This window comes from Stegostoma tigrinum, unplaced genomic scaffold (genome assembly GCF_030684315.1).
Source record: "Stegostoma tigrinum isolate sSteTig4 unplaced genomic scaffold, sSteTig4.hap1 scaffold_177, whole genome shotgun sequence".
Taxonomy (NCBI): domain Eukaryota; kingdom Metazoa; phylum Chordata; class Chondrichthyes; order Orectolobiformes; family Stegostomatidae; genus Stegostoma; species Stegostoma tigrinum.
Genome location: NW_026728117.1, coordinates 391587 through 406779, shown reverse-complemented (window position 1 = coordinate 406779; position 15193 = coordinate 391587). Strand labels below are relative to the sequence as shown.

The 15193-nt window shown below is 57.9% G+C and overlaps 1 long non-coding RNA gene across 2 annotated transcripts in view; it reads left to right on the top strand.

Moving 5' to 3' along the window:
- LOC132207844 (uncharacterized) overlaps positions 1-15193 on the top strand; it is a 150214-nt gene that overhangs the window by 109781 nt on the left and 25240 nt on the right. The window contains exon 5 of one of the 2 annotated variants that reach the window (XR_009443904.1): positions 951-1068. The exons of the other annotated variant lie outside the window; for it this stretch is intronic. This is a non-coding gene — a long non-coding RNA (uncharacterized LOC132207844). The remainder of the gene's footprint in view (positions 1-950; positions 1069-15193) is intronic. 2 annotated transcript variants of the gene reach the window in all.

Below are 15193 nucleotides of genomic sequence, written 5' to 3'. Positions count from 1 at the left end.
TTTGGCATGGCCCATACACCTAGCCTGCACATCTTTGGACTGTGGGAGGAAACCAGAGCACCCAGCAGGAACCCATGCAGGCATGGGCAGAATGTACAAACTCCGCACAGAAGATCGCCCAACGGTGGGATCGAACCTGGGTCCCTGGCGCTGTGAGTCAGCAGTGCTAACCACTGAGCCACCGTGCTGCCCTTGGAGTTAGACAGAGCTTGCTTGTTCCTGGGTGGCCTCAAACTGCCAACCTCCACTTCGTGGCAAAAGTGCTGACCAACTGCACTCATCTTCACTGGCTTTTGCTTTGTATCATTGAATTCAATTCTTCAAACTCTATGATAAATATTTAAATTTCCATTGATATGTGAGCGTTGTTTTTAGTACGCAGTATTGGTTTATTATGTTTCATTGGTACATAATGAATATTGTATGTATATGCAAATGGGCAAGTTGGTAACGATGCAGTCCGCAGACCTGGAGGATAATAACACTGTCCTTCAATCGCCCACGATGCCCTCTGCAAATTGGTAGAAAACAAAAATTTCTAAAAAATTCATCTCTCCTCCTGTCAGTCGATCAAAATTAATTCAGGATTTTGTACAGGCCAATAACAGTAAGATGACACGGGCCTAAACAAAACTACTGGCTCATATTAGTTCAGTAAAGTGAAAGGGCAACAATAGAGGCAGTAGGAACTGCAGATGCTGGAGAATCTGAGATAAGAAGGTGTAAAGCTGGATGAACACAGCAGGCCAAGCAGTATCATCCGGCTCTACACCTTGTTATCTCAGATTCTCCAGCGCCAATTTTCTGAAGTAGGGTCTCGTCCCGAAACATCAGCTTCCTTGCTCCTCTGATGCTGCTTGGCCTGCTGTGTTCATCCAGCTCTCCACCTTGGGCAACAATAGAGTATGTTTTAAGTCACTAGATATGTTACGTGGGTTTGTCTTCCTTAGGGTGGAGTTAGTGGAACCGAAAAAGATGTCTCCCTCACAGTGTTTGTGACAAAAGAATTGCATCGTTCCTTGGCGGCCTTTCAACAGAATATTCAGAGATTTCCCGAGTGGGAAGAATGTAACTTCTTTTACTTCTCTTTATCTCACTTTTTCCAACAATTGGAAAATAGATTTTAGAAATAACGTCGAGCTGATGAAGTGTGAAAAGAAAAATAATTCCAAGCAGTGGTGGGAGTTGGTCAGTGAGGTGGGAAGAGTGGATAGGTGGGAGAGAAGGCGGACAGGTCATGGAGGCGGGGATGAGGGGAGGAACTAGTCTTGGGATGAGGCTGGCGGGTGGGGAGATTTTGAGGGTGGCCAAGTCCATATTGAGGCTATTGAGTTGGAAGCTCCCGAGGCAGAATATGAGGTGCTGCTCCTCCAGTTTCTGGGTGGTTTGGTTGTGACACTGGAAGAGGCCCAGGATGGACATGTCATTCAGGGAGTGGGAGGGGGAGTTGAAGTGATGCAATGATTTGGATATGAAAATAGAAGGTGTGTTTAATAAGTTTCCCAATGATTGAAGGTGTAGTAGCCAGCCGAGAAGGTCACCTCAGAATATAATGGGACATTGACAAGGGCGAATAAACTGAGGAATGGCAGATGGTGTTGAGGTTAGCTAAATGTGAGGTGCTACATTTTGGAAAGGCAAATCAGGGCAGCACGTTTACACTGAAGGTTGTGGGGAGTGTTGCTTAATAAAGAGACGCTGGAATGCAGTTTCGTAGTTCCATCAAAGTACAGCCACCGGTAGAAAGGATATGAAGGAGATATTTGGTGTGCTCGCCTTTATTCGTCAGTGCATTGAGTATCGGAGTTGGGAGATCACTTAGCAGCCATGTAGGACGTTGGTTCGGCTGCTTTTGGAATACTGCAATCGATTTTGGTCTCCTTGCGAGAGGAAGGATGTCGGCGCAACATTGAGGGCCGAAGGCCTGTTGTGCGCTGTATTGTTGTCTGTTGTAAACTTGAAAGGGTTCAGAGAAGATTTACAAGGATGTTACCAGCATCGGAGGTTGGAGGTATACCGTGGGCTTGAACAGGCAGCTATTTCTTGCAACTTTGGAGTTCAGGGCTGACCATATAGAAGTTTATACAATTACGAGGGACGTGGATAGAGCAAACAGCCAAGATCTTTTCCCCGGGTTGCTGGAATCCAAAACTGGAGGGAATAGGTTAAAAATGAGAGAGGGAAGATTTAAAATGGACCGGATTTTTTTCATAGTGGTGCAGGTATGGAATGAGCTGCCAGAGGAAGTGGTGGAGGCTTGTACGTTTAAAAGGCATGTGGATGGGTATATGAATAAGACGGGTTGAGAGGAATATGGGCCAAATGCTGGCAAATGGGACTAAATTAATTTAGGATATCTGGTCAACATAGACAAATTGGGCCAAAGGATCTGTTTCCCGACTGTACATCTCTCTGATTCTCAGTGTCTTTTTTCTGAACCACGTGGCCCATAATTAGAAAAACTTGAATCAGGATTTGGGAATGTGACAATTCTAATTGGATCTGTTTGATGAAATTAACTCTGTAGGTAATGGTGGTTGAATTATGATTTATCAAATTTGAGTTTATTGCAGCATCTTATAGAATAGAGGAGACACATGTAATCAAAATTGAAAATCAAAACTTGGTAAAATTTTGCATTGGAAATACATGACCAGCCATTGGAGGAGATTCATGACCATTGCATTCAAGTGAGAACACCAAATGCGATTCAGTGACTCTGTGAAACGGGATGTAGTGACTCAGTGAAATGGGATGCAGTGGCTTGTGGAGATGGGATGCAGTGACTTATGGAAATGGGATGCACTGACTGAGGGAAATGGGATGCAGTGACTGAGGGAAAGGAGATTCACTGACTGTGGGAAATGGGATGCAGTGACTCTTGGTACTGGGATGCAGTGACTCTTGGTACTGGGATGCAGTGACTCTTGGTACTGGGATGCAGTGACTGAGGGTAATGGGATGCAGTGACTGAGGGTAATGGGATGCAGTGACTGAGGGTAATGGGATGCAGTGACTGAGGGTAATGGGATGCAGTGACTGAGGGTAATGGGATGCAGTGACTGAGGGTAATGGGATGCAGTGACTGAGGGTAATGGGATGCAGTGACTGAGGGTAATGGGATGCAGTGACTGAGGGTAATGGGATGCAGTGACTGAGGGTAATGGGATGCAGTGACTGAGGGTAATGGGATGCAGTGACTGAGGGTAATGGGATGCAGTGACTGAGGGTAATGGGATGCAGTGACTGAGGGTAATGGGATGCAGTGACTGAGGGTAATGGGATGCAGTGACTGAGGGTAATGGGATGCAGTGACTGAGGGTAATGGGATGCAGTGACTGAGGGTAATGGGATGCAGTGACTGAGGGTAATGGGATGCAGTGACTGAGGGTAATGGGATGCAGTGACTGAGGGTAATGGGATGCAGTGACTGAGGGTAATGGGATGCAGTGACTGAGGGTAATGGGATGCAGTGACTGAGGGTAATGGGATGCAGTGACTGAGGGTAATGGGATGCAGTGACTGAGGGTAATGGGATGCAGTGACTGAGGGTAATGGGATGCAGTGACTGAGGGTAATGGGATGCAGTGACTGAGGGTAATGGGATGCAGTGACTGAGGGTAATGGGATGCAGTGACTGAGGGTAATGGGATGCAGTGACTGAGGGTAATGGGATGCAGTGACTGCAGGAAAGGAGATGCAGTGACTGCAGGAAAGGAGATGCAGTGACTGCAGGAAAGGAGATGCAGTGACTGCAGGAAAGGAGATGCAGTGACTGCGAGAAAGGAGATGCACTGACTGAGGGAAAGGAGATGCAGTGACTGAGTGAGATGGGATGCAGTGACTGAGTGAGATGGGATGCAGTGACTGAGTGAGATGGGATGCAGTGACCGATGGAAATGGGATGCAGTGACCGATGGAAATGGGATGCAGTGACCGAGGGAAATGGGATGCAGTGACCGAGGGAAATGGGATGCAGTGACTGTGGGAAATGGGATGCAGTGGCTGATGGAAAGGAGATGTAGTGACTGCGGGAAATGGGATGCAGTGACTGCGGGAAATGGGATGCAGTGACTGCGGGAAATGGGATGCAGTGACTGCGGGAAATGGGATGCAGTGACTGCGGGAAATGGGATGCAGTGACTGCGGGAAATGGGATGCAGTGACTGCGGGAAATGGGATGCAGTGACTGCGGGAAATGGGATGCAGTGACTGCGGGAAATGGGATGCAGTGACTGCGGGAAATGGGATGCAGTGGCTGATGGAAAGGAGATGTAGTGACTGAGTGAACTGGGATTCAGTGACTGAGCGAAATGGGATGCAGTGACTGCGGGAAATGGGATGCAGTGACTGCGGGAAATGGGATGCAGTGACTGCGGGAAATGGGATGCAGTGACTGCGGGAAATGGGATGCAGTGACTGCGGGAAATGGGATGCAGTGACTGCGGGAAATGGGATGCAGTGACTGCGGGAAATGGCATGCAGTGACTGAGGGTAATGGGATGCAGTGACTGAGGGTAATGGGATGCAGTGACTGCGGGAAATGGCATGCAGTGACTGAGGGTAATGGGATGCAGTGACTGAGTGAACTGGGATGCAGTGACTGAGTGAACTGGGATGCAGTGACTGAGTGAACTGGGATGCAGTGACTGAGTGAACTGGGATGCAGTGACTGAGTGAACTGGGATGCAGTGACTGAGTGAACTGGGATGCAGTGACTGAGTGAACTGGGATGCAGTGACTGAGTGAACTGGGATGCAGTGACTGAGTGAACTGGGATGCAGTGACTGAGTGAACTGGGATGCAGTGACTGAGTGAACTGGGATGCAGTGACTGAGTGAACTGGGATGCAGTGACTGAGTGAACTGGGATGCAGTGACTGAGTGAACTGGGATGCAGTGACTGAGTGAACTGGGATGCAGTGACTGAGTGAACTGGGATGCAGTGACTGAGTGAACTGGGATGCAGTGACTGAGTGAACTGGGATGCAGTGACTGAGTGAACTGGGATGCAGTGACTGAGTGAACTGGGATGCAGTGACTGAGTGAACTGGGATGCAGTGACTGAGTGAACTGGGATGCAGTGACTGAGTGAACTGGGATGCAGTGACTGAGTGAACTGGGATGCAGTGACTGAGTGAACTGGGATGCAGTGACTGAGTGAACTGGGTGGCAGTGACTGAGGGAAATGGGTGGCAGTGACTGAGTGAAGTGGGAGGCAGTGTCTGAGTGAAATGGGAGGCAGTCACTGAGTGAAATGGGAGGCAGTCACTGAGTGAAATGGGAGGCAGTCACTGAGTGAAATGGGAGGCAGTCACTGAGTGAAATGGGAGGCAGTCACTGAGTGAAATGGGAGGCAGTCACTGAGTGAAATGGGAGGCAGTCACTGAGTGAAATGGGAGGCAGTCACTGAGTGAAATGGGAGGCAGTCACTGAGTGAAATGGGAGGCAGTCACTGAGTGAAATGGGAGGCAGTCACTGAGTGAAATGGGAGGCAGTCACTGAGTGAAATGGGAGGCAGTCACTGAGTGAAATGGGAGGCAGTCACTGAGTGAAATGGGAGGCAGTCACTGAGTGAAATGGGTGGCAGTGACTGAGTGAAATGGGATGGAGTGACTGAGTGAAATGGGATGGAGTGACTGAGTGAAATGGGATGGAGTGACTGAGTGAAATGGGATGGGGTGACTGAGTGAAATGGGATGGGGTGACTGAGTGAAATGGGATGGGGTGACTGAGTGAAGTGGGATGGGGTGACTGAGTGAAGTGGGATGGGGTGACTGAGTGAAGTGGGATGGGGTGACTGAGTGAAGTGGGATGGGGTGACTGAGTGAAGTGGGATGGGGTGACTGAGTGAAGTGGGATGGGGTGACTGAGTGAAGTGGGATGGGGTGACTGAGTGAAGTGGGATGGGGTGACTGAGTGAAGTGGGATGGGGTGACTGAGTGAAGTGGGATGGGGTGACTGAGTGAAGTGGGATGGGGTGACTGAGTGAAGTGGGATGGGGTGACTGAGTGAAGTGGGATGGGGTGACTGAGTGAAGTGGGATGGGGTGACTGAGTGAAGTGGGATGGGGTGACTGAGTGAAGTGGGATGGGGTGACTGAGTGAAGTGGGATGGGGTGACTGAGTGAAGTGGGATGGGGTGACTGAGTGAAGTGGGATGGGGTGACTGAGTGAAGTGGGATGGGGTGACTGAGTGAAGTGGGATGGGGTGACTGAGTGAAGTGGGATGGGGTGACTGAGTGAAGTGGGATGGGGTGACTGAGTGAAGTGGGATGGGGTGACTGAGTGAAGTGGGATGGGGTGACTGAGTGAAGTGGGATGGGGTGACTGAGTGAAGTGGGATGGGGTGACTGAGTGAAGTGGGATGGGGTGACTGAGTGAAGTGGGATGGGGTGACTGAGTGAAGTGGGATGGGGTGACTGAGTGAAGTGGGATGGGGTGACTGAGTGAAGTGGGATGGGGTGACTGAGTGAAGTGGGATGGGGTGACTGAGTGAAGTGGGATGGGGTGACTGAGTGAAGTGGGATGGGGTGACTGAGTGAAGTGGGATGGGGTGACTGAGTGAAGTGGGATGGGGTGACTGAGTGAAGTGGGATGGGGTGACTGAGTGAAGTGGGATGGGGTGACTGAGTGAAGTGGGATGGGGTGACTGAGTGAAGTGGGATGGGGTGACTGAGTGAAGTGGGATGCGGTGACTGAGTGAAGTGGGATGCGGTGACTGAGTGAAGTGGGATGCGGTGACTGAGTGAAGTGGGATGCGGTGACTGAGTGAAGTGGGATGCGGTGACTGAGTGAAGTGGGATGCGGTGACTGAGTGAAGTGGGATGCGGTGACTGAGTGAAGTGGGATGCGGTGACTGAGTGAAGTGGGATGCGGTGACTGAGTGAAGTGGGATGCGGTGACTGAGTGAAGTGGGATGCGGTGACTGAGTGAAGTGGGATGCGGTGACTGAGTGAAGTGGGATGCGGTGACTGAGTGAAGTGGGATGCGGTGACTGAGTGAAGTGGGATGCGGTGACTGAGTGAAGTGGGATGCGGTGACTGAGTGAAGTGGGATGCGGTGACTGAGTGAAGTGGGATGCGGTGACTGAGTGAAGTGGGATGCGGTGACTGAGTGAAGTGGGATGCGGTGACTGAGTGAAGTGGGATGCGGTGACTGAGTGAAGTGGGATGCGGTGACTGAGTGAAGTGGGATGCGGTGACTGAGTGAAGTGGGATGCGGTGACTGAGTGAAGTGGGATGCGGTGACTGAGTGAAGTGGGATGCGGTGACTGAGTGAAGTGGGATGCGGTGACTGAGTGAAGTGGGATGCGGTGACTGAGTGAAGTGGGATGCGGTGACTGAGTGAAGTGGGATGCGGTGACTGAGTGAAGTGGGATGCGGTGACTGAGTGAAGTGGGATGCGGTGACTGAGTGAAGTGGGATGCGGTGACTGAGTGAAGTGGGATGCGGTGACTGAGTGAAGTGGGATGCGGTGACTGAGTGAAGTGGGATGCGGTGACTGAGTGAAGTGGGATGCGGTGACTGAGTGAAGTGGGATGCGGTGACTGAGTGAAGTGGGATGCGGTGACTGAGTGAAGTGGGATGCGGTGACTGAGTGAAGTGGGATGCGGTGACTGAGTGAAGTGGGATGCGGTGACTGAGTGAAGTGGGATGCGGTGACTGAGTGAAGTGGGATGCGGTGACTGAGTGAAGTGGGATGCGGTGACTGAGTGAAGTGGGATGCGGTGACTGAGTGAAGTGGGATGCGGTGACTGAGTGAAGTGGGATGCGGTGACTGAGTGAAGTGGGATGCGGTGACTGAGTGAAGTGGGATGCGGTGACTGAGTGAAGTGGGATGCGGTGACTGAGTGAAGTGGGATGCGGTGACTGAGTGAAGTGGGATGCGGTGACTGAGTGAAGTGGGATGCGGTGACTGAGTGAAGTGGGATGCGGTGACTGAGTGAAGTGGGATGCGGTGACTGAGTGAAGTGGGATGCGGTGACTGAGTGAAGTGGGATGCGGTGACTGAGTGAAGTGGGATGCGGTGACTGAGTGAAGTGGGATGCGGTGACTGAGTGAAGTGGGATGCGGTGACTGAGTGAAGTGGGATGCGGTGACTGAGTGAAGTGGGATGCGGTGACTGAGTGAAGTGGGATGCGGTGACTGAGTGAAGTGGGATGCGGTGACTGAGTGAAGTGGGATGCGGTGACTGAGTGAAGTGGGATGCGGTGACTGAGTGAAGTGGGATGCGGTGACTGAGTGAAGTGGGATGCGGTGACTGAGTGAAGTGGGATGCGGTGACTGAGTGAAGTGGGATGCGGTGACTGAGTGAAGTGGGATGCGGTGACTGAGTGAAGTGGGATGCGGTGACTGAGTGAAGTGGGATGCGGTGACTGAGTGAAGTGGGATGCGGTGACTGAGTGAAGTGGGATGCGGTGACTGAGTGAAGTGGGATGCGGTGACTGAGTGAAGTGGGATGCGGTGACTGAGTGAAGTGGGATGCGGTGACTGAGTGAAGTGGGATGCGGTGACTGAGTGAAGTGGGATGCGGTGACTGAGTGAAGTGGGATGCGGTGACTGAGTGAAGTGGGATGCGGTGACTGAGTGAAGTGGGATGCGGTGACTGAGTGAAGTGGGATGCGGTGACTGAGTGAAGTGGGATGCGGTGACTGAGTGAAGTGGGATGCGGTGACTGAGTGAAGTGGGATGCGGTGACTGAGTGAAGTGGGATGCGGTGACTGAGTGAAGTGGGATGCGGTGACTGAGTGAAGTGGGATGCGGTGACTGAGTGAAGTGGGATGCGGTGACTGAGTGAAGTGGGATGCGGTGACTGAGTGAAGTGGGATGCGGTGACTGAGTGAAGTGGGATGCGGTGACTGAGTGAAGTGGGATGCGGTGACTGAGTGAAGTGGGATGCGGTGACTGAGTGAAGTGGGATGCGGTGACTGAGTGAAGTGGGATGCGGTGACTGAGTGAAGTGGGATGCGGTGACTGAGTGAAGTGGGATGCGGTGACTGAGTGAAGTGGGATGCGGTGACTGAGTGAAGTGGGATGCGGTGACTGAGTGAAGTGGGATGCGGTGACTGAGTGAAGTGGGATGCGGTGACTGAGTGAAGTGGGATGCGGTGACTGAGTGAAGTGGGATGCGGTGACTGAGTGAAGTGGGATGCGGTGACTGAGTGAAGTGGGATGCGGTGACTGAGTGAAGTGGGATGCGGTGACTGAGTGAAGTGGGATGCGGTGACTGAGTGAAGTGGGATGCGGTGACTGAGTGAAGTGGGATGCGGTGACTGAGTGAAGTGGGATGCGGTGACTGAGTGAAGTGGGATGCGGTGACTGAGTGAAGTGGGATGCGGTGACTGAGTGAAGTGGGATGCGGTGACTGAGTGAAGTGGGATGCGGTGACTGAGTGAAGTGGGATGCGGTGACTGAGTGAAGTGGGATGCGGTGACTGAGTGAAGTGGGATGCGGTGACTGAGTGAAGTGGGATGCGGTGACTGAGTGAAGTGGGATGCGGTGACTGAGTGAAGTGGGATGCGGTGACTGAGTGAAGTGGGATGCGGTGACTGAGTGAAGTGGGATGCGGTGACTGAGTGAAGTGGGATGCGGTGACTGAGTGAAGTGGGATGCGGTGACTGAGTGAAGTGGGATGCGGTGACTGAGTGAAGTGGGATGCGGTGACTGAGTGAAGTGGGATGCGGTGACTGAGTGAAGTGGGATGCGGTGACTGAGTGAAGTGGGATGCGGTGACTGAGTGAAGTGGGATGCGGTGACTGAGTGAAGTGGGATGCGGTGACTGAGTGAAGTGGGATGCGGTGACTGAGTGAAGTGGGATGCGGTGACTGAGTGAAGTGGGATGCGGTGACTGAGTGAAGTGGGATGCGGTGACTGAGTGAAGTGGGATGCGGTGACTGAGTGAAGTGGGATGCGGTGACTGCGTGAAGTGGGATGCGGTGACTGCGTGAAGTGGGATGCGGTGACTGCGTGAAGTGGGATGCGGTGACTGCGTGAAGTGGGATGCGGTGACTGCGTGAAGTGGGATGCGGTGACTGCGTGAAGTGGGATGCGGTGACTGCGTGAAGTGGGATGCGGTGACTGCGTGAAGTGGGATGCGGTGACTGCGTGAAGTGGGATGCGGTGACTGCGTGAAGTGGGATGCGGTGACTGCGTGAAGTGGGATGCGGTGACTGCGTGAAGTGGGATGCGGTGACTGCGTGAAGTGGGATGCGGTGACTGCGTGAGATTGAGACGCGGTGACTGCGGGAAATTGAATGCAGCGTCAGTGAGAAACGGGACGCAGTGACTGAGTGTAATGTGATGCCGTCACTGATGGAAATGGATTCACTGTCGCAGTTGAATAGGATTCACTGTCTCCATGAAATGGGATGCCGTGACTGAGTGCAATGTGATGCCGTGACTGAGTGCAATGTGATGCCGTGACTGAGTGCAATGTGATGCCGTGACTGAGTGCAATGTGATGCCGTGACTGAGTGCAATGTGATGCCGTGACTGAGTGCAATGTGATGCCGTGACTGAGTGCAATGTGATGCCGTGACTGAGTGCAATGTGATGCCGTGACTGAGGGGAATAGGGTGTGGTGACTGATGGAAGTGGATTCCCTGCCTGACTTGGACAGGTGTCACTGTCTCCTGCTCCGAGGGACTGGCCCCCGCAGCCGTGACCCGCTCAGAGGGACTGGTCCCCGCAGCCCTGACCCGCTCAGAGGGACTGGCCCCCGCAGCCAGATCCGCTCAGAGGGACTTGCCCCCTGCGGTCTTGACCCGCTCACTGCGACTTGCCCCCTGCAGTCCTGACCCGCTCACTGCGACTTGCCCCCCGCAGTCCTGACCCGCTCACTGCGACTTGCCCCCCGCAGCCCTGACCCGCTCACTGCGACTTGCCCCCCGCAGTCCTGACCCGCTGACAGGGACTTGCCCCCCGCAGCCCTGACCCGCTCACAGGGACTGGCCCCCCGCAGCCCTGACCCGCTCACAGGGACTGGCCCCCCGCAGCCCTGACCCGCTCACAGGGACTGGTCCCCGCAGACCTGACCCGCTCACTGCGACTTGCCCCCCGCAGTCCTGTCCCGCTGACAGGGACTTGCCGCCCGCAGCCCTGACCCGCTCACTGCGACTGGCCGCCCGCAGCCCTGACCCGCTCACTGCGACTTTCCCCCCGCAGTCGTGTCCCGCTGACAGGGACTTGCCCCCCCGCAGTCCTGTCCTGCTGACAGGGACATGCCCCCGCAACCCTGACCCGCTCAGAGGGACTGGCCGCCGCAACCCTGACTCGCTGAGATGGACTGGCCCCCGCAGCCCTGACCCGCTCAGAGGGATTGGCCCCCGCAGCCCTGACCCGCTCAGAGGGACTGTCCCCCGCAGCCCTGACCCGCTCAGAGGGACTGTCCCCCACTTGCCCCCCGCAGCCCTGACCCGCTCAGTGCGACACTGCCCCCCCGCAGCCGTGACCCGCTCCCTGCAACTTGCCCCCCACAGCCCTGACCTGCTCACTGCGACTTGCCCCCCGCAGTCGTGTCCCGCTGACTGGGACTTGCCCCCCGCAGCCCTGTCCCGCTGACAGGGACTGGCCCCCGCAGCCCTGACCCGCTCACTGCGACACTGCCCCCCGCAGCCCTGACCCGCTCAGTGGGACTGTCCCCCGCAGCCCTGACCCGCTCAGAGGGCATGGCCCCCGCAGCCCTGACCCGCTCAGAGGACTTGGCCCCCCGCAGCCCTGACCCGCTCAGAGTGACTGGCCCCCGCAGCCCTGACCCGCTCACTGCGACACTGCCCCCCGCAGCCCTGACCCGCTCAGAGGGCATGGCCCCCGCAGCCCTGACCCGCTCAGAGGACTTGGCCCCCCGCAGCCCTGACCCGCTCAGAGTGACTGGCCCCCGCAGCCCTGACCCGCTCAGAGTGACTGGCCCCCGCAGCCCTGACCCACTCGGAGGTCTTGGCCCCCGCAGCCCTGACCCGCTCAGAGGGACTGGCCCCCGCAGCCCTGACCTGCTCACAGGGACTCTCCGCCGCAGCCCTGACTCGCTCACGGGGACTGGCCCCCCGCAGCCCTGACCCGCTCACTGCGATTGGCCCCCCGCAGCCCTGACCTGCTCACTGCGACTTGTCCCCCGCAGCCCTGACCTGCTCACTTCGACTTGCCCCCCGCAGTCCTCACCCGCTGACAGGGACCTGCCCCTTGCAGTCCTCACCCGCTGACAGGGACCTGCCCCTTGCAGTCCTGTCCCGCTGACAGGGACCTGCCCCTTGCAGTCCTGTCCCGCTGACAGGGACTTGCCCCCGCTGCCCTGACCCGCTCACTGCGACTTGCCCCCCGCAGCCCTGACCCGCTCACAGGTACTGGCCGCCGCAGCCCTGACTCGCTCACAGGGACTCGCCCCCCGCAGCCGTGACCCACTCACTTCGACTTGCCCCCCTCAGCCCTGACCCGCTGACTGCGACTTGCCCCCCGCAGCCCTGACCCAATTCACTGCGACTTGCCTCCCGCAGACCTGACCTGCTCACTGCGACTTGCCCGCCGCAGCCCTGATCCGCTCACAGCGACTGGCCCCCGCAGCCCTGACCCGCTCACTGCGACTTGCACCCCGCAGCCCTGTCCCACTGACAGGGACTTGCCCCCGCAGCCCTGACCCGCTCACTGCGACTGGCCCCCCCCGCAGCCCTGACCTGCTCACTGCGACTTGCACCCCGCAGCCCTGACCCGCTGACAGGGACTTGCCCCCGCAGCCCTGACCCGCTCATTGCGACTGGCCCCCCCCGCAGCCCTGACCCGCTCACTGCGACTTGCACCCCGCAGCCCTGACCCGCTCATGGGGAATTGCCCCCGCAGTCCTGTCCCGCTCACATTGACTTGCCCCCGCAGCCCTGACCCGCTCACTGCGACTGGCCCCCGCAGCCCTGACCCGCTCACTGTGACAATGCCCTCCCGCCCCTGACCTGCTCACTGCGACTTGACCCCTGCAGTCCTGTCCCGCTGACAGGGACTTGCCCCCGCAGCCCTGACCCGCTCACAGGAACTGTCCTCCGCAGCCCTGACCCGTTCACTGCGACTTGCCCCCCGCAGCCCTGAACCCCTCAGAGGGACTGTCCCCTGCAGCCCCGACCCGCTCACAGGGACTGGCCCCCGCAGCCCTGACCCGCTCACAGGGACTGGCCCCCGCAGCCCTGACCCGCTCACAGGGACTGGCCCCCGCAGCTGTGACCCACTAACAGGGACTGGCCCCTGCAGCCCTGACCCGCTCACAGGGACTGGCCCGCCGCACCCCTGACCCGCTCACAGGGACGAGCCCCCGCAGACCTGACCCGCTCACTGCGACTTGCCCCCCGCAGACCTGACCCATTTCACTGCGACTTGCCGCCCGCAGCTCTGACCCGCTCACTGCGACTTGCCCCCAGCAGCCATGACCCGCTCACTGCGACTGGCCCCCCGCAGACCTGACCCGCTCACTGCGACTGGCCCCCCGCAGACCTGACCGCTCACTGCGACTGGTTCCCCGCAGCACTGACCCGCTCACTGCGACCTGGCCCCCGCAGCCCTGACCCACTCACTGCGACTTTCTCCCCGCAGCCCTGACCCACTCACCGGGTCTGGTCACCGCACCCTGACCCGCTCTCAGGTTCTGGCCTCAGCAGCCCTGGCCCGCTCACTGTGACACTGCCCCCGGCAGCCCTGACCCGCTCACTGCGACTTGCCCCCCGCAGACCTCCCCGCTCACTGCGACCTTCCCCCCGCATCCCTGACCCGCTCAGGGGGACCGGCCCCCCGCAGCGCTGACCTGCTTACGGGGACCGGTCCCCCAAGCCCTGACCCGCTCACTGCGACTTGCCCCCCGCAGCCCTAACCCGGTGAAAGGGACTGGGCCCCCGCAGCTCTGACCAGCTCACAGGGACTGGCCCCCACAGCCCTGACCCGCCTACTGCGACTGGCCCCCCGCAGCCCTGACCCGCTAACTGTGACTGGCCCCCCAGCCCTGACCCGCTCACTGCGACTCGCACCCCGCTGCCCTGACCCGCTCACTGCGACACTGCCACTCGCAGCCCTGACCTGCTCACTGCAACTTGCCCCCCGCAGCCCTGACCCGCTGACAGGGACTTGCCCCTGCAGCCCTGACCAGCTCACAGGGACTGGCCCCCACAGCCCTGACCCGCCTACTGCGACTGGCCCCCCCGCAGCCCTGACCAACTCACTGCGACTTGCCCCCCAGAGCCCTGACCAGCTCACTACGACACTGCCCCCTGCAGCCCTGACCCGCTCACTGCGACTTGCCCCCCGCAGTCCTGTCCCACTGACAGGGACTTGCCCCTGCAGCCCTGACCCGCTCACTGCGACACTGCACCCCGCAGCCCTGACCCCCTCACTGCGACTTGCCCCCCGCAGTCCTGTCCCACTGACAGGGACTTGCCCCTGCAGCCCTGTCCTGCTCACTGCGACTTTCCCCCCGCAGCCCTGACCCGCTCACTGCGACTTTCACCCCGCAGCCCTGACCCGCTGACTGCGACTTGCACCCCGCAGCCCTGACCCGCTCACAGGGACTCTCAGCCGCAGCCCTGACTTGCTCACAGGGACTGGCCCCCGCAGCCCTGAACCGCTCACTGCGACCTGTCCCGCTGACGGGGACCTGCCCCCCTGCAGTCCTGTCCCGCTGACAGGGACATGCCCTCGAAGCCCTGACCCGCTCACTGGGACTGGCCCCCGCATCCCTGACCTGCTCTCAGGGACTGGCCCCCGCAGCCGTGACCTGCTCACAGTGACTGGCCCCCGCAGCCGTGACCTGCTCACAGGGACTGGCCCCCGCAGCCCTGACCCTCTCACTGCGACTTGCACCCTGCAGCCCTGACCCGCTCATGGGGAATTGCCCCCGCAGCCCTGACCCGCTCACATTGACTTGCCCCCGCAGCCCTGACCCGCTCACTGCGACTGGCCCCCGCAGCCCTGACCCGCTCTCTGCGACTGGCCCCCCGCAGCCCTGACCCGCTCACTGCGACCTGCCCCCCGCAGCCCTGAACCGCTCACTGCGACCTGCCCCCGCAGCCCAGACCCGCTCACGGGGACTGGCCCCCCGCAGCCCTGACCAGCTCACTGCGACACTGCCCCCCGCAGCCCTGACCCACTCACTGCGACTTTTCCCCCGCAGCCCTGACCCACTCACAGGAACTGTCCTCCGCAGCCCTGACCCGCCCACAGGAACTGGCCC